Raw genomic sequence first — 17,029 nt, forward strand, 5'->3', positions numbered from 1 at the left:
GCTTTAGCATCATTCCTTCCAAATAAATCCCAGGGTTGATCTCCTTCAGAATGGACTGGTTGGATCTCCTTGCAGTCCAAGGGACTCTCAAGAGTCTTCTCCAACACCACAGTTCAAAAGCATCAATTCTTCAGCGCTCAGCCTTCTTCACAGTCCAACTCTCACATCCATACATGACCACAGAAAAAACCATAGCCTTGACTAGACGGACCTTAGTTGGCAAAGTAATGTCTCTGCTTTTGAATATACTATCCAGGTTGGTCACAACTTTTCTTCCAAGGAATAAGCGTCTTTTAATTTCATGGCTGCAGTCACCATCCGCAGTGATTTTGGAGCCCCCAAAAAATAAAGTCTGACACTGTTTCCACTGTTTCCCCATCTATTTCCCATGAAGTGATGGGACTGGATGTCATGATCTTCGTTTTCTGAATGTTGAGCTTTAAGCCAACTTTTTCACTCTCCTCTTTCACTTTCATCAACAGGCTTTTTATAAAGCTCCTCTTCACTTTCTGCCATAAGGGTGGTATCATCTGCATGTCTGAGGTTATTGATATTTCTCCCGGCAATCTTGATTCCAGCTTGTGTTTCTTCCAGTCCAGCGTTTCTCATGATGTACTCTGCATAGAAGTTAAATAAGCAGGGTGACAATATATAGCCTTGACGTACTCCTTTTCCTCTTTGGAACCAGTCTGTTGTTCCATGTCCAGTTCTAACTGTTGCTTCCTGACCTGCATACAGATTTCTCAAGAGACAGGTTAGTTGATCTGGTATTCCCATCTCTTTCAGAATTTTCCACAGTTTATTGTGATTCACACAATCAAAGTCTTTGGCATAGTCAATAAAGCAAAAATAGATGTTTTTTTGGAACTCTCTTGTTTTTTCCATGATCCAGAGTATGTTGGCAATTTGATCTCTGGTTCCTCTGCCTTTTCTAAAACCAGCTTGAACATCAGGGAGTTCACGGTTCACATATTGCTGAAACCTGGCTTGGAGAATTTTGAGAATTACTTTACCAGCATGTGAGATGAGTGCAATTGTGAGGTAGTTTGAGCATTCTTTGGCATTGCCTTTCTTTGGAATTGGAATGAAAACTGACCTTTTCCAGTCCTGTGGTCACTGCTGAGTTTTCCAAATTTGCTGGCATATTGAGTGCAGCACTTTCACAGCATCATTTTTCAGGATTTGAAACAACTCAGCTGGAATTATCAAATTATGTTATGCTATATCTCCAATTTTGGACATCAGTAGTTGGATATCAATTTAGTATATATAACAAAAATGTTTAATTTTCCACAATAAAGAGGTGTTAATTTTCCACAATAAAGAGGTGTTTCCCATCTCATTAAATGGTACCACCTTCAATGGAACCGCTCAGACAGAAAATCTCACTGAGTTCTTCACTTCCTTTTCATTTCCATATTTTGATCTTTGTCAAAGTCTCTTGTCTCTACTTTCAAAATATATTACAAATTTGGTCATTCTTTATCCCTCGTTTTCTTCCTGGTCCACTGCAATAGCCTCCTGACATGTCTCTCCATTTTTCTTCTGGCCTCCAACAATGTGTTGTCCTGAAACATCTCAAATTATACGTTTTAAAACTTCTTTCAATTATGTCACTCAATTCCTCAGAACCCTTATACTGCTACTGCTGTTAAGTCACTTCAGTCGTGTCTGATTCTGTGCAACCCCATGGACTGCAGCCTACCAGGCTCCTCCATCCATGGGATTTTCCAGGCAAGAGTACTGGAGTGGGTTGCCATTGCCTTCTCTGCAGAACCCTTATAGTGACTTCTAATCATGCTCTCACAATTTAATGTACCACAGTTGACATCTACAGTAAGAAGTATACTATAATCATTATTTTATCATTGATGAAGCTGAGCCTAAGAATATCTTATCAACTGTCTTAATGACACATTTTAAGTAATAAAACTAGAATTGGAACCTACATATTATTTATTTCAAAATGATTTAATTTTAACACAATGAAAGAAACAAAGTTATGAATCCTGGTTCCCACCATTTCCTTACAATATGAAGTAAGAATCTTTAAGTTATTCACAAACACCCAGAATTTGTCTTCATCCAGTTTGGCAACCAAGGGAGCTAGATTGCATTTTTACTTGAGGAAATATTTTATTTCACTCAGCTACCTGTTCATTTCCTCCATGAATTTTTCTGGTTATTCATAAGAATGCTTCTATTTACACTACAGATTTTTTGAAAGATATTCCAAGGTGCATACAAAAAAAAAAATTTACAATGTTAGAATAATTTATCCAAAAGGCAAACAAAACCTCCATTTACACAGGAAGATAGCAATTAGCCATTTCCCAGAGAAATTTATCTCTAATGACTTCTATTCTTATTAACTTCAAAATAGGGAGAAAAAAAAAAAAAGAAAGAAAAACAATCTATAGTTCAGCCTTTCTCACTCTATCATGTTGGTAGAGCCAGACTGCTTGACTTCAGATTTTGAGAGACTTTCTTGTGTGTGTGTATGTTTTAATAATGTACTGTGATAAACCTAACAAAGAGCCTCCTAAATAAATAAATAAATAAATAAATAAATAAATAAATACACACACACACATATATCAGTTTTTAAAAGGACATCACTTTTTTCCCAATACAGGAAAACAGTACTGGATGTGTTATTCCTTGTAGCCACATTTATCATTAAATCTTAGAACTGGAATGTGTCCAAGACTGATTCTTGCTTAATTAAATTCACTGGGATTTTCCAGTAAATTTTAAAAGTACATCTTTGTGTAAAAGTACTACTAAACCAAATCACAGAATTAGGGTCAGAAAGATGTGTGTGCTCAGTCACTTCAGTTGCGTCTGAGTCTTTGTGACCCTATGGACCCTGTCAGGCTTCTCAGCCCATGGGATTTTCTAGGAAAAATACTGGAGTGGGTTGTCATGCCCTCGCCCAGGGGATCATCCTGACCCAGGGATCTAACTTGCTTCTCCTGCGGCTCATGCACTGCAGGCAGATTCCTTACCACGGAGTTACCAGGGAAGCCCCAGAAAGATGTAACATGGAGAAAAAAATACAGCTTAAGAACTATGCTGAGACTATTGCCAGGCAAAAGCAAAATGTCAGCCCAATCTTTTTGTTTCACTAAAGATTAGTTTGTTATGTATTTTCCTACTTTCCAGAACAAGTTTTACATTCTTTTTATTTACAGCTTCATTCTGCCTTGTTGTTTGGTCAAATATATAAACATTATATCATTAATTCAGATATAAAAAACTAATTATTGAAAATAATGAAAAGGGAAAACCTACAACCCAGAACAAACTACTGGACAAGGTTTTTATTCAGATTTGAATGAGAAATCAAACGTTTAACAGGCAAGGAAAGGCTCAGAAAGCTCAGCACCATGAAACTAGATTTATAAGAAATATTAAAGGGACTTCTAAAGCAAAACAATTTTAAATAAAACAACAACTAGCAATGTAAAAACCATAAACAGAAAAATCTCATTGGAAAATTCAAATATAAATTAAAGGCAGTAAGGTCAACCACTTATGAAGATAGTAAGAAGTTTACTAGAAAAATTAGAAATGTAGTTAAGGGATACACAAAACAAAAAGATATAAAATACCAAATCAATAGTAAATATGAAGAAAAAGAGTAAAAGTTCATGATAGTTAAAATACAGTTGAACTGTATTTTAACAACTAAATACATATTAAATATATTAAAATAATCAAATTATTAAATACATATTAAATAATTAATACATATTAAAATAATTAAATACCTATTAAATACCTATTAAAATAATTATGTACATATACATATGCCTTATGTAAAAACAAAACAAAATTATTTAATAGAAAATTAATTAAAATTATTTAATAGATAACTCTTTGCAACCTCATAGACTATACAGCCCATGGAATTCTCCAGGCCTTTCCCTTCTCCAAGTGATTTTCCCAACCCAGGGATCAAACCGAGGTCTCCTGCATTGCAGGTGGATTCTTTACCAACTGAGCTATCAGGGAAGTCCATTTAATAGATACACACAGACAAATGAAGTAACAATCCAAATATAACAATAAAGGTAGTCATCAAATCACAAGGGTAGATAAGCTAAAAGTGAGCTACAAAGGCAAGTCAAATACAATTAACAAAATGACAGAGCGTACATACCTATCAATAATTACTGTCTCTATATATGGACTAAATGCTCCAAAGACAGAGACTGACTGAATGAACACAAAAAGACCTATACATAAGCTGTTTATAAAAGACCCATTAGATTTGAGAACACAATTTAGGATGAAAGACTGAGGAAGGAAAAAGATATCCCAAGAAAAGAGAAACAAAAAGAAGTCCAAGGTAGCAATATTTGTATCAAGCAATATAGACTTTAAGACAAAGAGTGTAAGAAGAGATTACAAAGGCTAACACATAATGGCAAGGAGATCAATACACTGGCCCTGTGAACTGTCAGGTTTTTCATCTGATGAGAATATGCACTATTCCTGGCCCAGTGTGAGCACTAACCACTCTTATCTCTAATCCATCTGAAATTCTTTCCCCAGCGTTAGACAGCTTCCTCAAATTCACCACTGAAGCTGAGGGAAATCCTCTCAAGTCTTCCAGAATTCCTTCCCTCACTCTTTCTCTGCCTCTTTCTGTCTCTATCTCTCTCCCCCACCCCCAGGTCTATAGGTCTATCCTCTGCAGTATTCTACTCTCAGTATTCTAGCTGTCTTTGTATTCCCAGACACTCAACTTCACTTCTGAACTCAAGGAGTCTACCAGGATCCTCTGATGTAATACTTCTTATACCACAACTTGAAAAATTTAGAGAAGAGCTAACACCTATCCTACTCAAACTCTTCCAGAAAATTGCAGACGAAGGTAAACTTCCAAACTCATTCTATGAGGCCACCGTCACCTTAATAACAAAACCAGGCAAATATGCCACACAAAAAGAAAATTACAGGCCAATATCACTGATGAAAATAGATGCAAAAATCCTTAACAAAATTCTAGCAAACAGAATCCAAAAACATATTAAAAAAATCATACATCATGACCAAGTACACTTTATCCCAGGGATACAAAGATTCTTCAATATCTGCAAATCAATCAACATAGTACACCACGTAAACAAATTGAAAGATGAAAACCATATGATTATCTCAATAGATGCATAGAAAGCCTTTGACAAAATTCAACATACATTTATGAAAAAAATCCTTCAGAAAGGAGGAATAGAAGGAACATACCTCAACATAATAAAAGCTATCTATATATGAGAAACCCACAGCAAACATTATCCTCAATGGTGAAAAAATGAAAGCATTTCCCCTAAAGTCAGGAACAAGACAACAGTGCCCACTCTCACCACAACTATTTAACATAGTTTTCGAAGTTTTGGCCCCAGCAGTCAGAGCAGAAAAAGAAATAAAAGGAATCCAGATTGGAAAAGAATAAGTAAAACTCTCACTGTTGCTGATGGCATGATCCTCTACATAGAAAACCATAAAGACTCCACCAGAAAATCACAGGAGCTAATCAATGAATATAGCAAAGTTACAGGATATAAAATTAACACACAGAAATCCATTGCATTTCTATACACTAACAATGAGAAAACAGAAAGAGAAATTAAGGAAACAATCCCATTCACCATTGCAATGAAAAGAATAAAATATTTAGGAATGTATCTACCTAAAGAATCGAAAAACCTATATATAGAAAACTATAAAACACTGGTGAAAGAAATCAAAGAGGACACTAATAGATGGAGATTAAACCATGTTCATGGATTGGAAGAATCAATATAGTGAAAATGAGTATACTACCCAAAGCAATCTATAGATTCAATGCAATCCATATCAAGCTACCAACAGTATTTTTCACAGAACTAGAACAAATAATTTCACAATTTGTATGGAAATACAAAAAACCTCGACTAGTCAAAGCAATCTTGAGAAAAAAGAACACAACTGGAGGAATCAACTTGCCTGACTTCAGGCTCTACTACAAAGCCACAGTCATCAAGACAGTATGGTACTGGCACAAAGACAGAAATATAGATCAATGGAACAAAATAGGAAGCCCAGAGATAAATCCACACACCTATGGACACCTTATCTTCAACAGAGGCAAAAATATACAATGGAGTAAAGACAATCTCTTTAACAAGTGGTTCTGGAAAACTGGTCAAAGAATGAAAATAGAACACTTTCTAACACCATACACAAAACTAAATTCAAAATGGATTAAAGATCTAAACATAAGACCAGAAACTAAAAAACTCCTAGAGGAAAACATAGGCAAAATACCCTCTGACATAAAACACAGAAGGATCCTCTATGACCCACCTCCAAGAATATTGGAAATAAAAGCAAAAATAAATAAATGGGCTGAATGCCCCAACCAAAAGGCAAAGACTGGCTGAATGGATACAAAAACAAGATCCCTATTTATGCTGCCTACAAGAGACCCACCTCAAAACAACGGACACATACAGACTGAAAGTGAAGGGCTGGAAAAAGATATTCCATGCAAATAGAGACCAAAAGAAAGAAGGAATAGCAATACTTATCTCCGATAAAATAGACTTTAAAACAAAGGCTGTGAAAACAGACAAAGAAGACCACTACATAATGATCAAAGGATCAATCCAGGAAGAAGATATATCAATTATAAGTATATATGCACCCAACATAGGAGCACCGCAATATGTAAGACAAATGCTAACAACTATGAAAGGGGAAATTAAGAACAACACAATAATAGTGGGAGACTTTAATACCCCACTCACACCTATGGACAGATCAACTAAACAGAAAATTAACAAAGAAGCACAAACTTTAAATGATACCATAGACCAGTTAGACCTAATTGATATCTATAGGACATTTCACACCAAAACAATGAATTTCACCTTTTTCTCAAGTGCTCACGGAATCTTCTCCAGGATAGATCACATCCTGGGCCATAAATATAACCTTGATAAATTCAGAAAAATTGAAATCATTCCAAGCATCTTTTCTGACCATAATGCATTAAGATTAGATCTCAATTATAGGAGAAAAACTATTAAAAATTCCAACATATGGAGGCTGAACCACACGCTTCTGAATAACCAATAAATCACAGAAGAAATCAAAAAAGAAATCAAAATATGCATATAAATGAATGAAAATGAAAACACAACAACCCAAAACCTGTGGGACACTATAAAAGCAGTGCTAAGAGGAAAGTTCATAGCAATACAGGCATCCCTCAAGAAACAAGAAAAAAGTCAAATAAATAACCTAACTCTACACCTAAAGCAACTAGAAAAGGAAGAAATGGAGAATCCCAGAGTTAGTAGAAGGAAAAATATCTTAAAAATTAGGGCAGAAATCAATGCAAAAGAAACAAAAGTGACCATAGCAAAAATCAATAAAGCCAAAAGCTGGTTCTTTGAAAGGATAAATAGAATTGACAAACCATTAGCCAGACTCATCAAGAAACAAAGAGAGAAAAATCAAATCAATAAAATTAGAAATGAAAATGGAGAGATCACAACAGACAACACAGAAATACAAAGGATCATAAGAGACTACTATCAGAATTATATGCCAATAAAATGGACAACTTGGAAGAAACGAACACATTCTTTGAAAAGTACAATTTTCCAAAACTGAACCAGGAAGAAATAGATAATCTTAACAGACCCATCACAAGCACAGAAATTGAAACTGTAATCAGAAAACTTCCAGCAAACAAAAGCCCAGGTCCAGATGGCTTCACAGCTGAATTCTACCAAAAATTTCGAGAAGAGCTAACACCTATCCTACTCAAACTCTTCCAGAAAATTGCAGAGGAAGGTATACTTCCAAACTCACTCTATGAGGCCACCATCACCGTAATAGTAAAACCTGACAAAGATGTCACAGAAAAAGAAAACTACAGGCCAATATCACTGATGAACATAAATGCAAAAATCCTCAACAAAATACTAGCCTTCAGAATCCAACAACACATTAAAAAGATCATACACCATGACCAAGTGGTCTTTGTCCCAGGGATGCAAGGATTCTTCAATATCTGCAAATCAATCAATGGAATTCACCACATTAACAAATTGAAAAATAAAAGCCATATGATTATCTCAATAGATGCAGAGAAGGCCTTTGACAAAATTCAACATCCATTTATGAAAAAAACTCTCCAGAAAGCAGGAATAGAAGGAACATACCTCAACATAATAAAAGCTGCATATGACAAACCCACAGCAAACATTATCCTCAATGGTGAAAAAATGAAAGCATTTCCCCTAAAGTCAGGAACAAGACAAGGGTGCCCACTTTCACTGCTACTATTCAAGATAGTTCTGGAAGTTTTGGCCACGGCAATCAGAGCAGAAAGAAATAGAAGGAATCCAAATTGGAAAAGAAGAAGTAAAATTCTCACTGTTTGCAGATGACATGATCCTCTACATAGAAAACCCTAAAGACTCCACCAGAAAATTACTAGAGCTAATCAATGAATATAGTAAAGTTTCAGGATATAAAATCAACACACAGAAATCCCTTGCATTTCTATACACTAATAATGAGAAAATAGAAAAAGAAATTAAGGAAACAATTCCATTCACCGTTCCAATGAAAAGAATAAATACTTAGGAATATATCTACCTCAAGAAACTAAAGATCTATATATATAAAACTATAAAACACTGATGAAAGAAATCAAAGGGGACACTAATAGATAGAGAAATATACCATGTTCATGGATCGGAAGAATCAATATAGTGAAAATGAGTATACTACCCAAAGCAATCTACAGATTCAATGCAATCCCCATCAAGCTACCAGCGGTATTTTTCACAGAACTAGAACAAATAATTTCACAATTTGTATGGAAATACAAGAAACCACGAATAGCCAAAGCAATCTTGAGAAAGAAGAATGGAACTGGAGGAATCAACTTGCCCGACTTCAGGCTCTACTACAAAGCCACAGTCATCAAGACAGTATGGTACTGGCGCAAAGACAGAAATATAGATCAATGAAACAAAATAGAAAGCCCAGAGATAAAGCCACACACATATGGACACCTTATCTTTGACAAAGGATGCAAGAATATACAATGGAGTAAAGACAATCTCTTTAACAAGTGGTGCTGGGAAAACTGGTCAACCACTTGTAAAAGAATGAAACTAGATCACTTTCTAACACCGCACACAAAAATAAAACTAAAACGGATTAAAGATCTAAATGTAAGACCAGAAACTATAAAACTCCTAGAGGAGAACATAGGCAAAACACTCTCCGACATAAACCACAGCAGGATCCTCTATGATCCACCTCCCAGAATACTGGAAATAAAAGCAAAAATAAACAAATGGATCTAATTAAAATTAAAAGCTTCTGCACAACAAAGGAAACTATAAGCTAGGTGAAAAGACAGCCTTCAGAATGGGAGAAAATAATAGCTAATAAAGCAACTGATAAACAACTAATCTCAAAAATATACAAGCAACTCCTGCAGCTCAATTCCAGAAAAATAAATGACTCAATCAAAAAATAGGCCAAAGAACTAAATAGACATTTCTCCAAAGAAGACATACAGGTGGCTTCAAACACATGAAAAGATGCTCAACATCACTCATTATTAGAGAAATGCAAATCAAGACCACAATGAGGTACCATTTCACACCAGTCAGAATAGCTGTGATCCAAAAGTCTACAAGCAATAAATGCTGGAGAGGATGTGGAGAAAAGGGAACCCTCTTACACTGTTGGTGGGAATTGCAAACCAGTACTTCTACTATGAAGAACAGAGTGGAGATTCCTTTAAAAATTGCAAATAAAACTGCCTATGACCCAGAAATCCCACTGCTGGTCATACACACCAAGGAAACCAGAACTGAAAGAGACACGTGTACCCCAATGTTCATCACAGCACTGTTTATAATAGCCAGGACATGGAAACAACTTAGATGTCCATCAGCAGATGAATGGATAAGAAAGCTGTGGTACATATACACAATGGAGTATTACTCAGCCATTAAAAAGAATACATTTGAATCAGTTCTAATGAGATGGATGAAACTGGAGCCGATTATACAGAGTGAAGTAAGCCAGAAAGAAAAACACCAATACTGTATACTAACACATATATATGGAATTTAGAAAGTTGGTAATGATAACCCTGTATGAGAGACAGCAAAAGAGACACAGATGTATAGAACCGACTTTTGGACTCTGAGGGAGAGGGAGAGGGTGGGATGATTTGGGGGAATGGCATTGAAACATGTACACTATCATGTAAGAAATAAATCACCGGTCTATGTTCGATACAGGATACAGGATGCTTGGGGCTGGTGCACCGGGATGATCCAGAGAATTGATATGGGGTGGGATGTGGGAGGGGGGTTCAGGATTGGGAACTCATGTTCACCCGTGGCGGATTCATGTCAATGTATGGCAGAACCAGTACAGTATGGTAAAGTAAAATAAACTAAAAATAAAAAATTTTTTAAAAAGGGACCTAATTAGACTTAAAAGCTTTTGCACAACAAAGGAAACTATAAGCAAGGTGAAAAGACAGCCTTCAGAATGGGAGAAAATAATAGAAAACGAAACAACTGACAAAAAATTAATCTCAAAAATATACAAGCAACTCCTGCAGCTCAATTCCAGAAAAATAAACTGCCCAATCAACTAATGGGCCAAAGAACTAAACAGACATTTCTCTAAAGAAGACATACAGATGGCTAGCAAACACATGAAAAGATGCTCAATATCACTCATTATCAGAGAAATGTAAATCAAAACCACAATGAGGTATCATCTCATGCAGGTCAGAATGGCTGCTGTCCAAAAGTCCACAAGCAATAAATGCTGGAGAGGGTGTGGAGAAAAGGGAACCCTCTTACACTGTTGGTGGGATTTCAAACTAGTACAGCCACTGTGGAGAACAGTGTGGAGATTCCTTTAAAAACTGAAAATAGAACTGCCTTATGACCCAGCAATCCCACTGCTGGGCATACACACTGAGGAAACCAGAAATGAAAGAGACACATGTACCCCAGTGTTCATCCTAGCACTGTTCATAATAGCCAGGACATGGAAGCAACCTAGATGTGCATCAGCTGACAAATGGATAAGAAAGCTGTGGTACATATACACAATGGAATATTACTCAGCCATTAAAAAGAATACATTTGAATCAGTTCTAATGAGGTGGATAAAACTGGAGCTTATTATACAGAGTGAAATAAGCCAGAAAGAAAAACACCAATATATTATGCTGCTGCTGCTGCTGCTAAGTCGCTTCAGTCGTGTCTGACTCTGTGCGACCCCATAGACAGCAGCCCACCAGCCTCCCTCGTCCCTGGGATTCTCCAGGCAAGAACACTGGAGTGAGGTGCCAGTTTCTTCTCCAATGCACGAAGGTGAAAAGAGAAAGTGAAGTCACTCAGTCATGTCTGACTCTTAGCGACCCCATGGACTGCAGCCTACCAGGCTCCTCCGTCCATGGGATTTTCCAGGCAAGAGTACTGGAGTGGAGTGCCATTGCCTTCTCCGCCAATACAGTATACTAACACATATATATGGAATTTAGAAAGATGATAATGATAACCCTATATGCGAGACAGCAAAAGAGACACAGAAGTATAGAATAGTCTTTTGGACTCTGTGGGAAAGGGTGAGGGTGGGACAATTTGAGAGAGTGGCATTGAAACATGTATATTATCCTATGTGAAATGAATCACCAGTCCAGTTTTGATGCATGAGACAGGGTGCTTGGGGCTGATGCACTGGGATGACCTGGAGGGATGGGATGGGAAGGGAGGAGTGAGGGGGTCTCAGGATGGCGAACACATGTAAACCCATGGTGGAGTCATGTCAATGTATGGCAAAACCACTACAGTATTTTAAAGTAATTAGCCTCCATATAAAATAAATAAATTTATATTTAAAAAATAAAATAAAAAATAAAACTGTTAAAGGTAGTAAACTGGAAAAAGCCTACAGATAAACTTGTTTTTTCCCCATCTCTGAGTGATCATTGTAAGTTTTTCCTGATATCTAGTATCTTGAAAGTAGTTATTTCATATTTTTCTGATTATTTTTAATAGCTATACATGAGTACTTGTTGAAAATTTATGCATAATTTCAAATTGCTAAAAACAATCAAAACACCTCTTAATTAAGAAAAGGTTAAATGAACTGGAATACATCCATAAAATGGAATAATATCTACTAATCAAATAAATGGACTGATGATAGTCCCATTCATACACATAAACCTCAAATGCATGATACTAAGAGCAAGAAGTCATATTTAAAGACTGCATGGTAGGCATGATCTTACATATAGAAAATGCCAAAAAACTGCACCTAATAAAAGAAATTCAAGAAAATTGTAGGATAAAAATAAACTGACATAAATTAGTTTCAGAAACAATGAAGTACACAAAAGAAAAAAAATATCATATACAATGGCATCAGAAAGAATAAATTCTTAGGAATAAATTTAACCAAGAAAGTGAACAAATTGTACACTGAAAAATATGACATAAGTGAAAGAAATTGAAGGTTCAAATAAATGAAAAGGTACCCCATGTTCATAAATTGGAAGAAAAAATATTGTTAAAATGGATACAGCTGACAAATCAAATCAGAGATTCAATACAATCCCTATCAAAAGCTCAATGCCTTTTTGTTTGAAATTATTTAATTGAGGTATAATTGATAACAATGCAATATTTACTAGGAATACAAAAATAATCATAAAATTCATAAGAGCCTGGGCTTCCCTGGTGGCTCAATGGTAAAGAATCCACCTACCAATTCAGAAGACATGGTTCCATGCCATGGAGTAACCAAACCCATGTGCCACAGTATTGAGCTTGTGCTTTTGAGCCTGGGAGCTACAAATACTAAGCCCATGTGCCACAGCCACTGAAGCTTATATGTCCTAGAACCCGTATCCTGCAACAAGAGATGTGACTGCAATGAGAAGCCAGCACTTCAACCAGAGAGTAGCCCCAACTCAACACAAAAGAAAAGCCTATGCATCAATGAAGACCAAGTACAGCAAAATTAAATAAGTAAATAAAATTATACTAAAAAAAAAAAACAGAACAGAGGTGCTAGACTTGTTCAGTTTCATCAAATGATTGCTAAATCTTTTTTTTTTTTTTTTAAGTCATGAGATCCCATTCAGGAGAAAGCAGAATGAAGCTAGTGACATCACACTTTCTGATTCCAAAATACATTCCAAAACTTTACTAGTCAAAACAGTAAGGGGCTGACACAAAAACATACACATAAATCAGTGAACAGAATAGAAAGCTCAGAAATAAACCCATCCATATATAGCTAACTTATTTTTTTTCTATTATTATTTTTTAAATTTATTTATTTTTTATTTTACTTTACAATTCTGTATTGGTTTTGCCATACATTGACATGAATCCACCACGGGTGTACATGCGTTCCCAAACATGAACCCCCCTCCCACCCCCCTCCCCACAACATCTCTCTGGGTCATCCCCGTGTACCAGCCCCAAGCGTGCCATATCCTGCATTGGACATAGACTGGCAATTAAAGACCTATATATAGAAAACTATAAAACACTGATGAAAGAAATCAAAGAGGACACTAATAGATGGAGAAATATACCATGTTCATGGATCGGAAGAATCAATATAGTGAAAATGAGTATACTACCCAAAGCAATTTACAAATTCAATGCAATCCCTATCAAGCTACCAGCGATATTTTTCACAGAACTAGAACAAATAATTTCAAGATTTGTATGGAAATACAAAAAACCTCGAATAGCCAAAGCAATCTTGAGAAAGAAGAATGGAACTGGAGGAATCAACTTGCCTGACTTCAGGCTCTACTACAAAGCTAACTTATTTTAAAATATGAGTCCAAGTATAGAGCATGGGGAAAGGAAATTCTCTTCAATGTGTTTGGAAAACTGAATATATGCAGAAGAAAAAAATCAGGAACTATGATTTATCTACATATCCATATTATTTGAAGCATTATTCAAAAAGCAAGATCAAAAACAACCTAAGTAGATGGACAAAGAAATAGAGTATAATAAACAATGTAGAGACATGGTCTGTCTAATCAAGGTTATGGTTTTCCAGTAGTCATGTATGAATGTGAGGGTTGAACTGTGAAGAAGGCTGAGCACCGAAGAACTGATGCTTTTGAACTGTGGTGTTGGTGAAGACTCTTGAGAATCCCTTGGACTGCAAGGAGATACAACCAGTCCATCCTAAAGGAGATCAGTCCTGGGTGTTCATTGGAAGGACTGATGCTGAAGCTGAAACTCCAATACTTTGGCCACCTTATCTGAAGAACTGACTCATTTGAAAAGACCCTGATGCTGGGGAAGATTGAAGGCATGAGAAGAAGACGATGAAGGATGAGATGGTTGAATGGCATCACCAACTCAATAGACATCAGTTTGAGTAAACTCTGAGATTTGGTGATTAACAGGGAAGCCTGGTGTGCTACAGTCTATGGGGTTGAAAAGAGTCAAATATGACTGAGTGACTGATCTGACTGACTGAAACAATAGAATATTACTGACTCATGGAAAAGAAAGAAATTTGGTCTTTGGAGGTACAAGTGAGCCTGGAGGACATAAGAAAAATAAACCAGATACAGAAAGACAAATATGGTATTATCTCACATGTGTAATCTAAAAAAAGTCAAATAATGGAAGCAGAAAGTATGCCAGGGCTGAAGAGTGGTATAAATGGGAAGATGTTTCTGAAAGGTTATAAAATTGCAGTTACAAGATGAATAAGACCTGGGTTTAATATATAGCATATTGGCTAGAGTTAATAATATAATGATGTATACTTGTGGCTTCCCAAGTGGCACAGAGGTAAAGGAATCTATCTGCATGCAGGAGAGAGACATCAATCAGATCCTTGGGTCAGGAAGATCTCCTGGAGTAGGAAATGGCAACCCACTCCAGTATTCTTGCCTGGAAAATCCTATCGATAGAGGACCCTGATGGGCTACAGTCCATAGGGTCGCAAAGAGTTGGACACGAGTGAGCAATTGAAGACAGTATATACTTGAAATTCACTAAGAGTAGGTTTTATGGGGTCTTACCAAAAGAAAAACAAATACGGTGATTATGTGAGATGATAGTTTTGTTAAGTAAGGTTTATTGTGGTCATTTCACAATGTATATCAAATCATCAACTATACATATTCTATATAATATTTTAATTTATCAATTATACCTCATAAAGCAAGGAAGAAAATTAAAAAATATATACTATGTGATTCTACTTATATAAAATTCTGAATGAGATAAAAATATAAATACAGAGATGGACAGTGTCTGCCAGAACCTAGAATTGAAGAGAGGATGTGACTCCAAAGGTGGATGAGGAAATATTTACTATGATGAAATGTTCTGTTTATTAATTATAGTGATTACACAACTGTACATATTTTGTCACTTGAACAACATAGACTGAAAAGAATGAATGATGTATTGGGTAGATTATGCATATTATGTAAAATGGAAAACAAAACATTTCTTGCAGGGAAGCAACAAACACTTGAAAAACACAACTAATCAAAGAAAATTATGAGATTTATATGAATACAAAAACAAATTAAGTGGGAAGACATATCCAATTTCTGGATAAGACCTCTCAATTCTTTAAAGACACAAAAACCTTCTGAAGCAAGTCTTTTTTTTTTTTTTTTTTTTTACTTTACAATTCTGTATTGGTTTTGCCATACATTGACATGAATCCACCATGGGTGTACATGCGTTCCCAAACATGAACCCCCCTCCCACCCACCTCCCCACAACATCTCTATGGGTCATCCCCGCGTACCAGCCCCAAGCATGCCATACCCTGCATCGGACATAGACTGGCAATTCGATTCTTACATGATATTATACATGTTTCAATGCCATTCTCCCAAATCATCTCACCCTCTCCCTCTCCCACTGAGTCCAAAAGTCCGTTATGTAAAACATCAACTATAACTATATTTTCCCAAACTAGCATATTGAAATTTATTTTTAAACTTTTATTTTTATTTTTACTTTATTTTACTTTACAATACTGTATTGGTTTTGCCATACATCGACACAAATCCACCACGGGTGTACATGAGTTCCCAAACATGAACAGCCCTCCCACCTCCCACCCCACACCATCCCTCTGCATCATCCCCGTGCACCAGCCCCAAGCATCCTGTATCCTGCATCAGACATAGACTAGCGATTCGTTTCTTACATGATAGTATACATGTTTCAATGCCACTCTCCCAAATCATCCCACCCTCTTCCTCTCCCTCAGAGTCCAAAAGTCCACTCCACATCTGTGTCTCTGTGTCTCGCATACAGGGTCATCATTACCATCTTTCTAAATTCCATATATATGTGTTAGTATACTGTATTGGTGTTTTTCTTTCTGGGTTACTTCACTCTATATAATCGGCTCCAGTTTCATCCATCTCATTAGAACTGATTCAAATGTATTCTTTTTAATGGCTGAGTAATACTCCATTGTGTATATGCATTCTTATCCATTCATCTGCTTTCTTATTCATTCATCTGCTGATAGACATCTAGGTTGGAACCCTCTTGCACTGTTGGTGGGAATGCAAACTAGTACAGCCACTATGGAAAACAGTGTGGAGATTCCTTTTAAACTTTAAATAAGCAAATATAAACAGAGTTCTGATATGGAATGGTAATGAAGGTGTCCTATGTTTATCAGGAATCAGAATGTATTTTAAATCAAATGCCATTACATTTCACGTTAAATGGCACATCGATAAAGATATCAATGGACAATAATAGAAGAGTGAATTGGATCCAAACATGTGCTATATGTAAGAATACAAAGTTGGAAAATCAAAGCCCTGGGGAAAAATAGTCATGCATCCATAAATATAGCAGTCTATGAAAGTAACTAAAATTTAGTCCCCAACTAAATTCTGACATCAAAATAATGTGTAAAGGGTTTAAAAGTTTAAATGTAA

The 17,029-nt window shown here is 36.0% G+C and overlaps 1 pseudogene; it reads left to right on the top strand.

The window, feature by feature from the left end:
* Positions 1–17,029, top strand: part of LOC120882208 — a 933,819-nt pseudogene that overhangs the window by 514,663 nt on the left and 402,127 nt on the right.

This window comes from Oryx dammah, unplaced genomic scaffold, assembly GCF_014754425.2.
Source record: "Oryx dammah isolate SB20612 unplaced genomic scaffold, SCBI_Odam_1.1 HiC_scaffold_2, whole genome shotgun sequence".
Taxonomy (NCBI): domain Eukaryota; kingdom Metazoa; phylum Chordata; class Mammalia; order Artiodactyla; family Bovidae; genus Oryx; species Oryx dammah.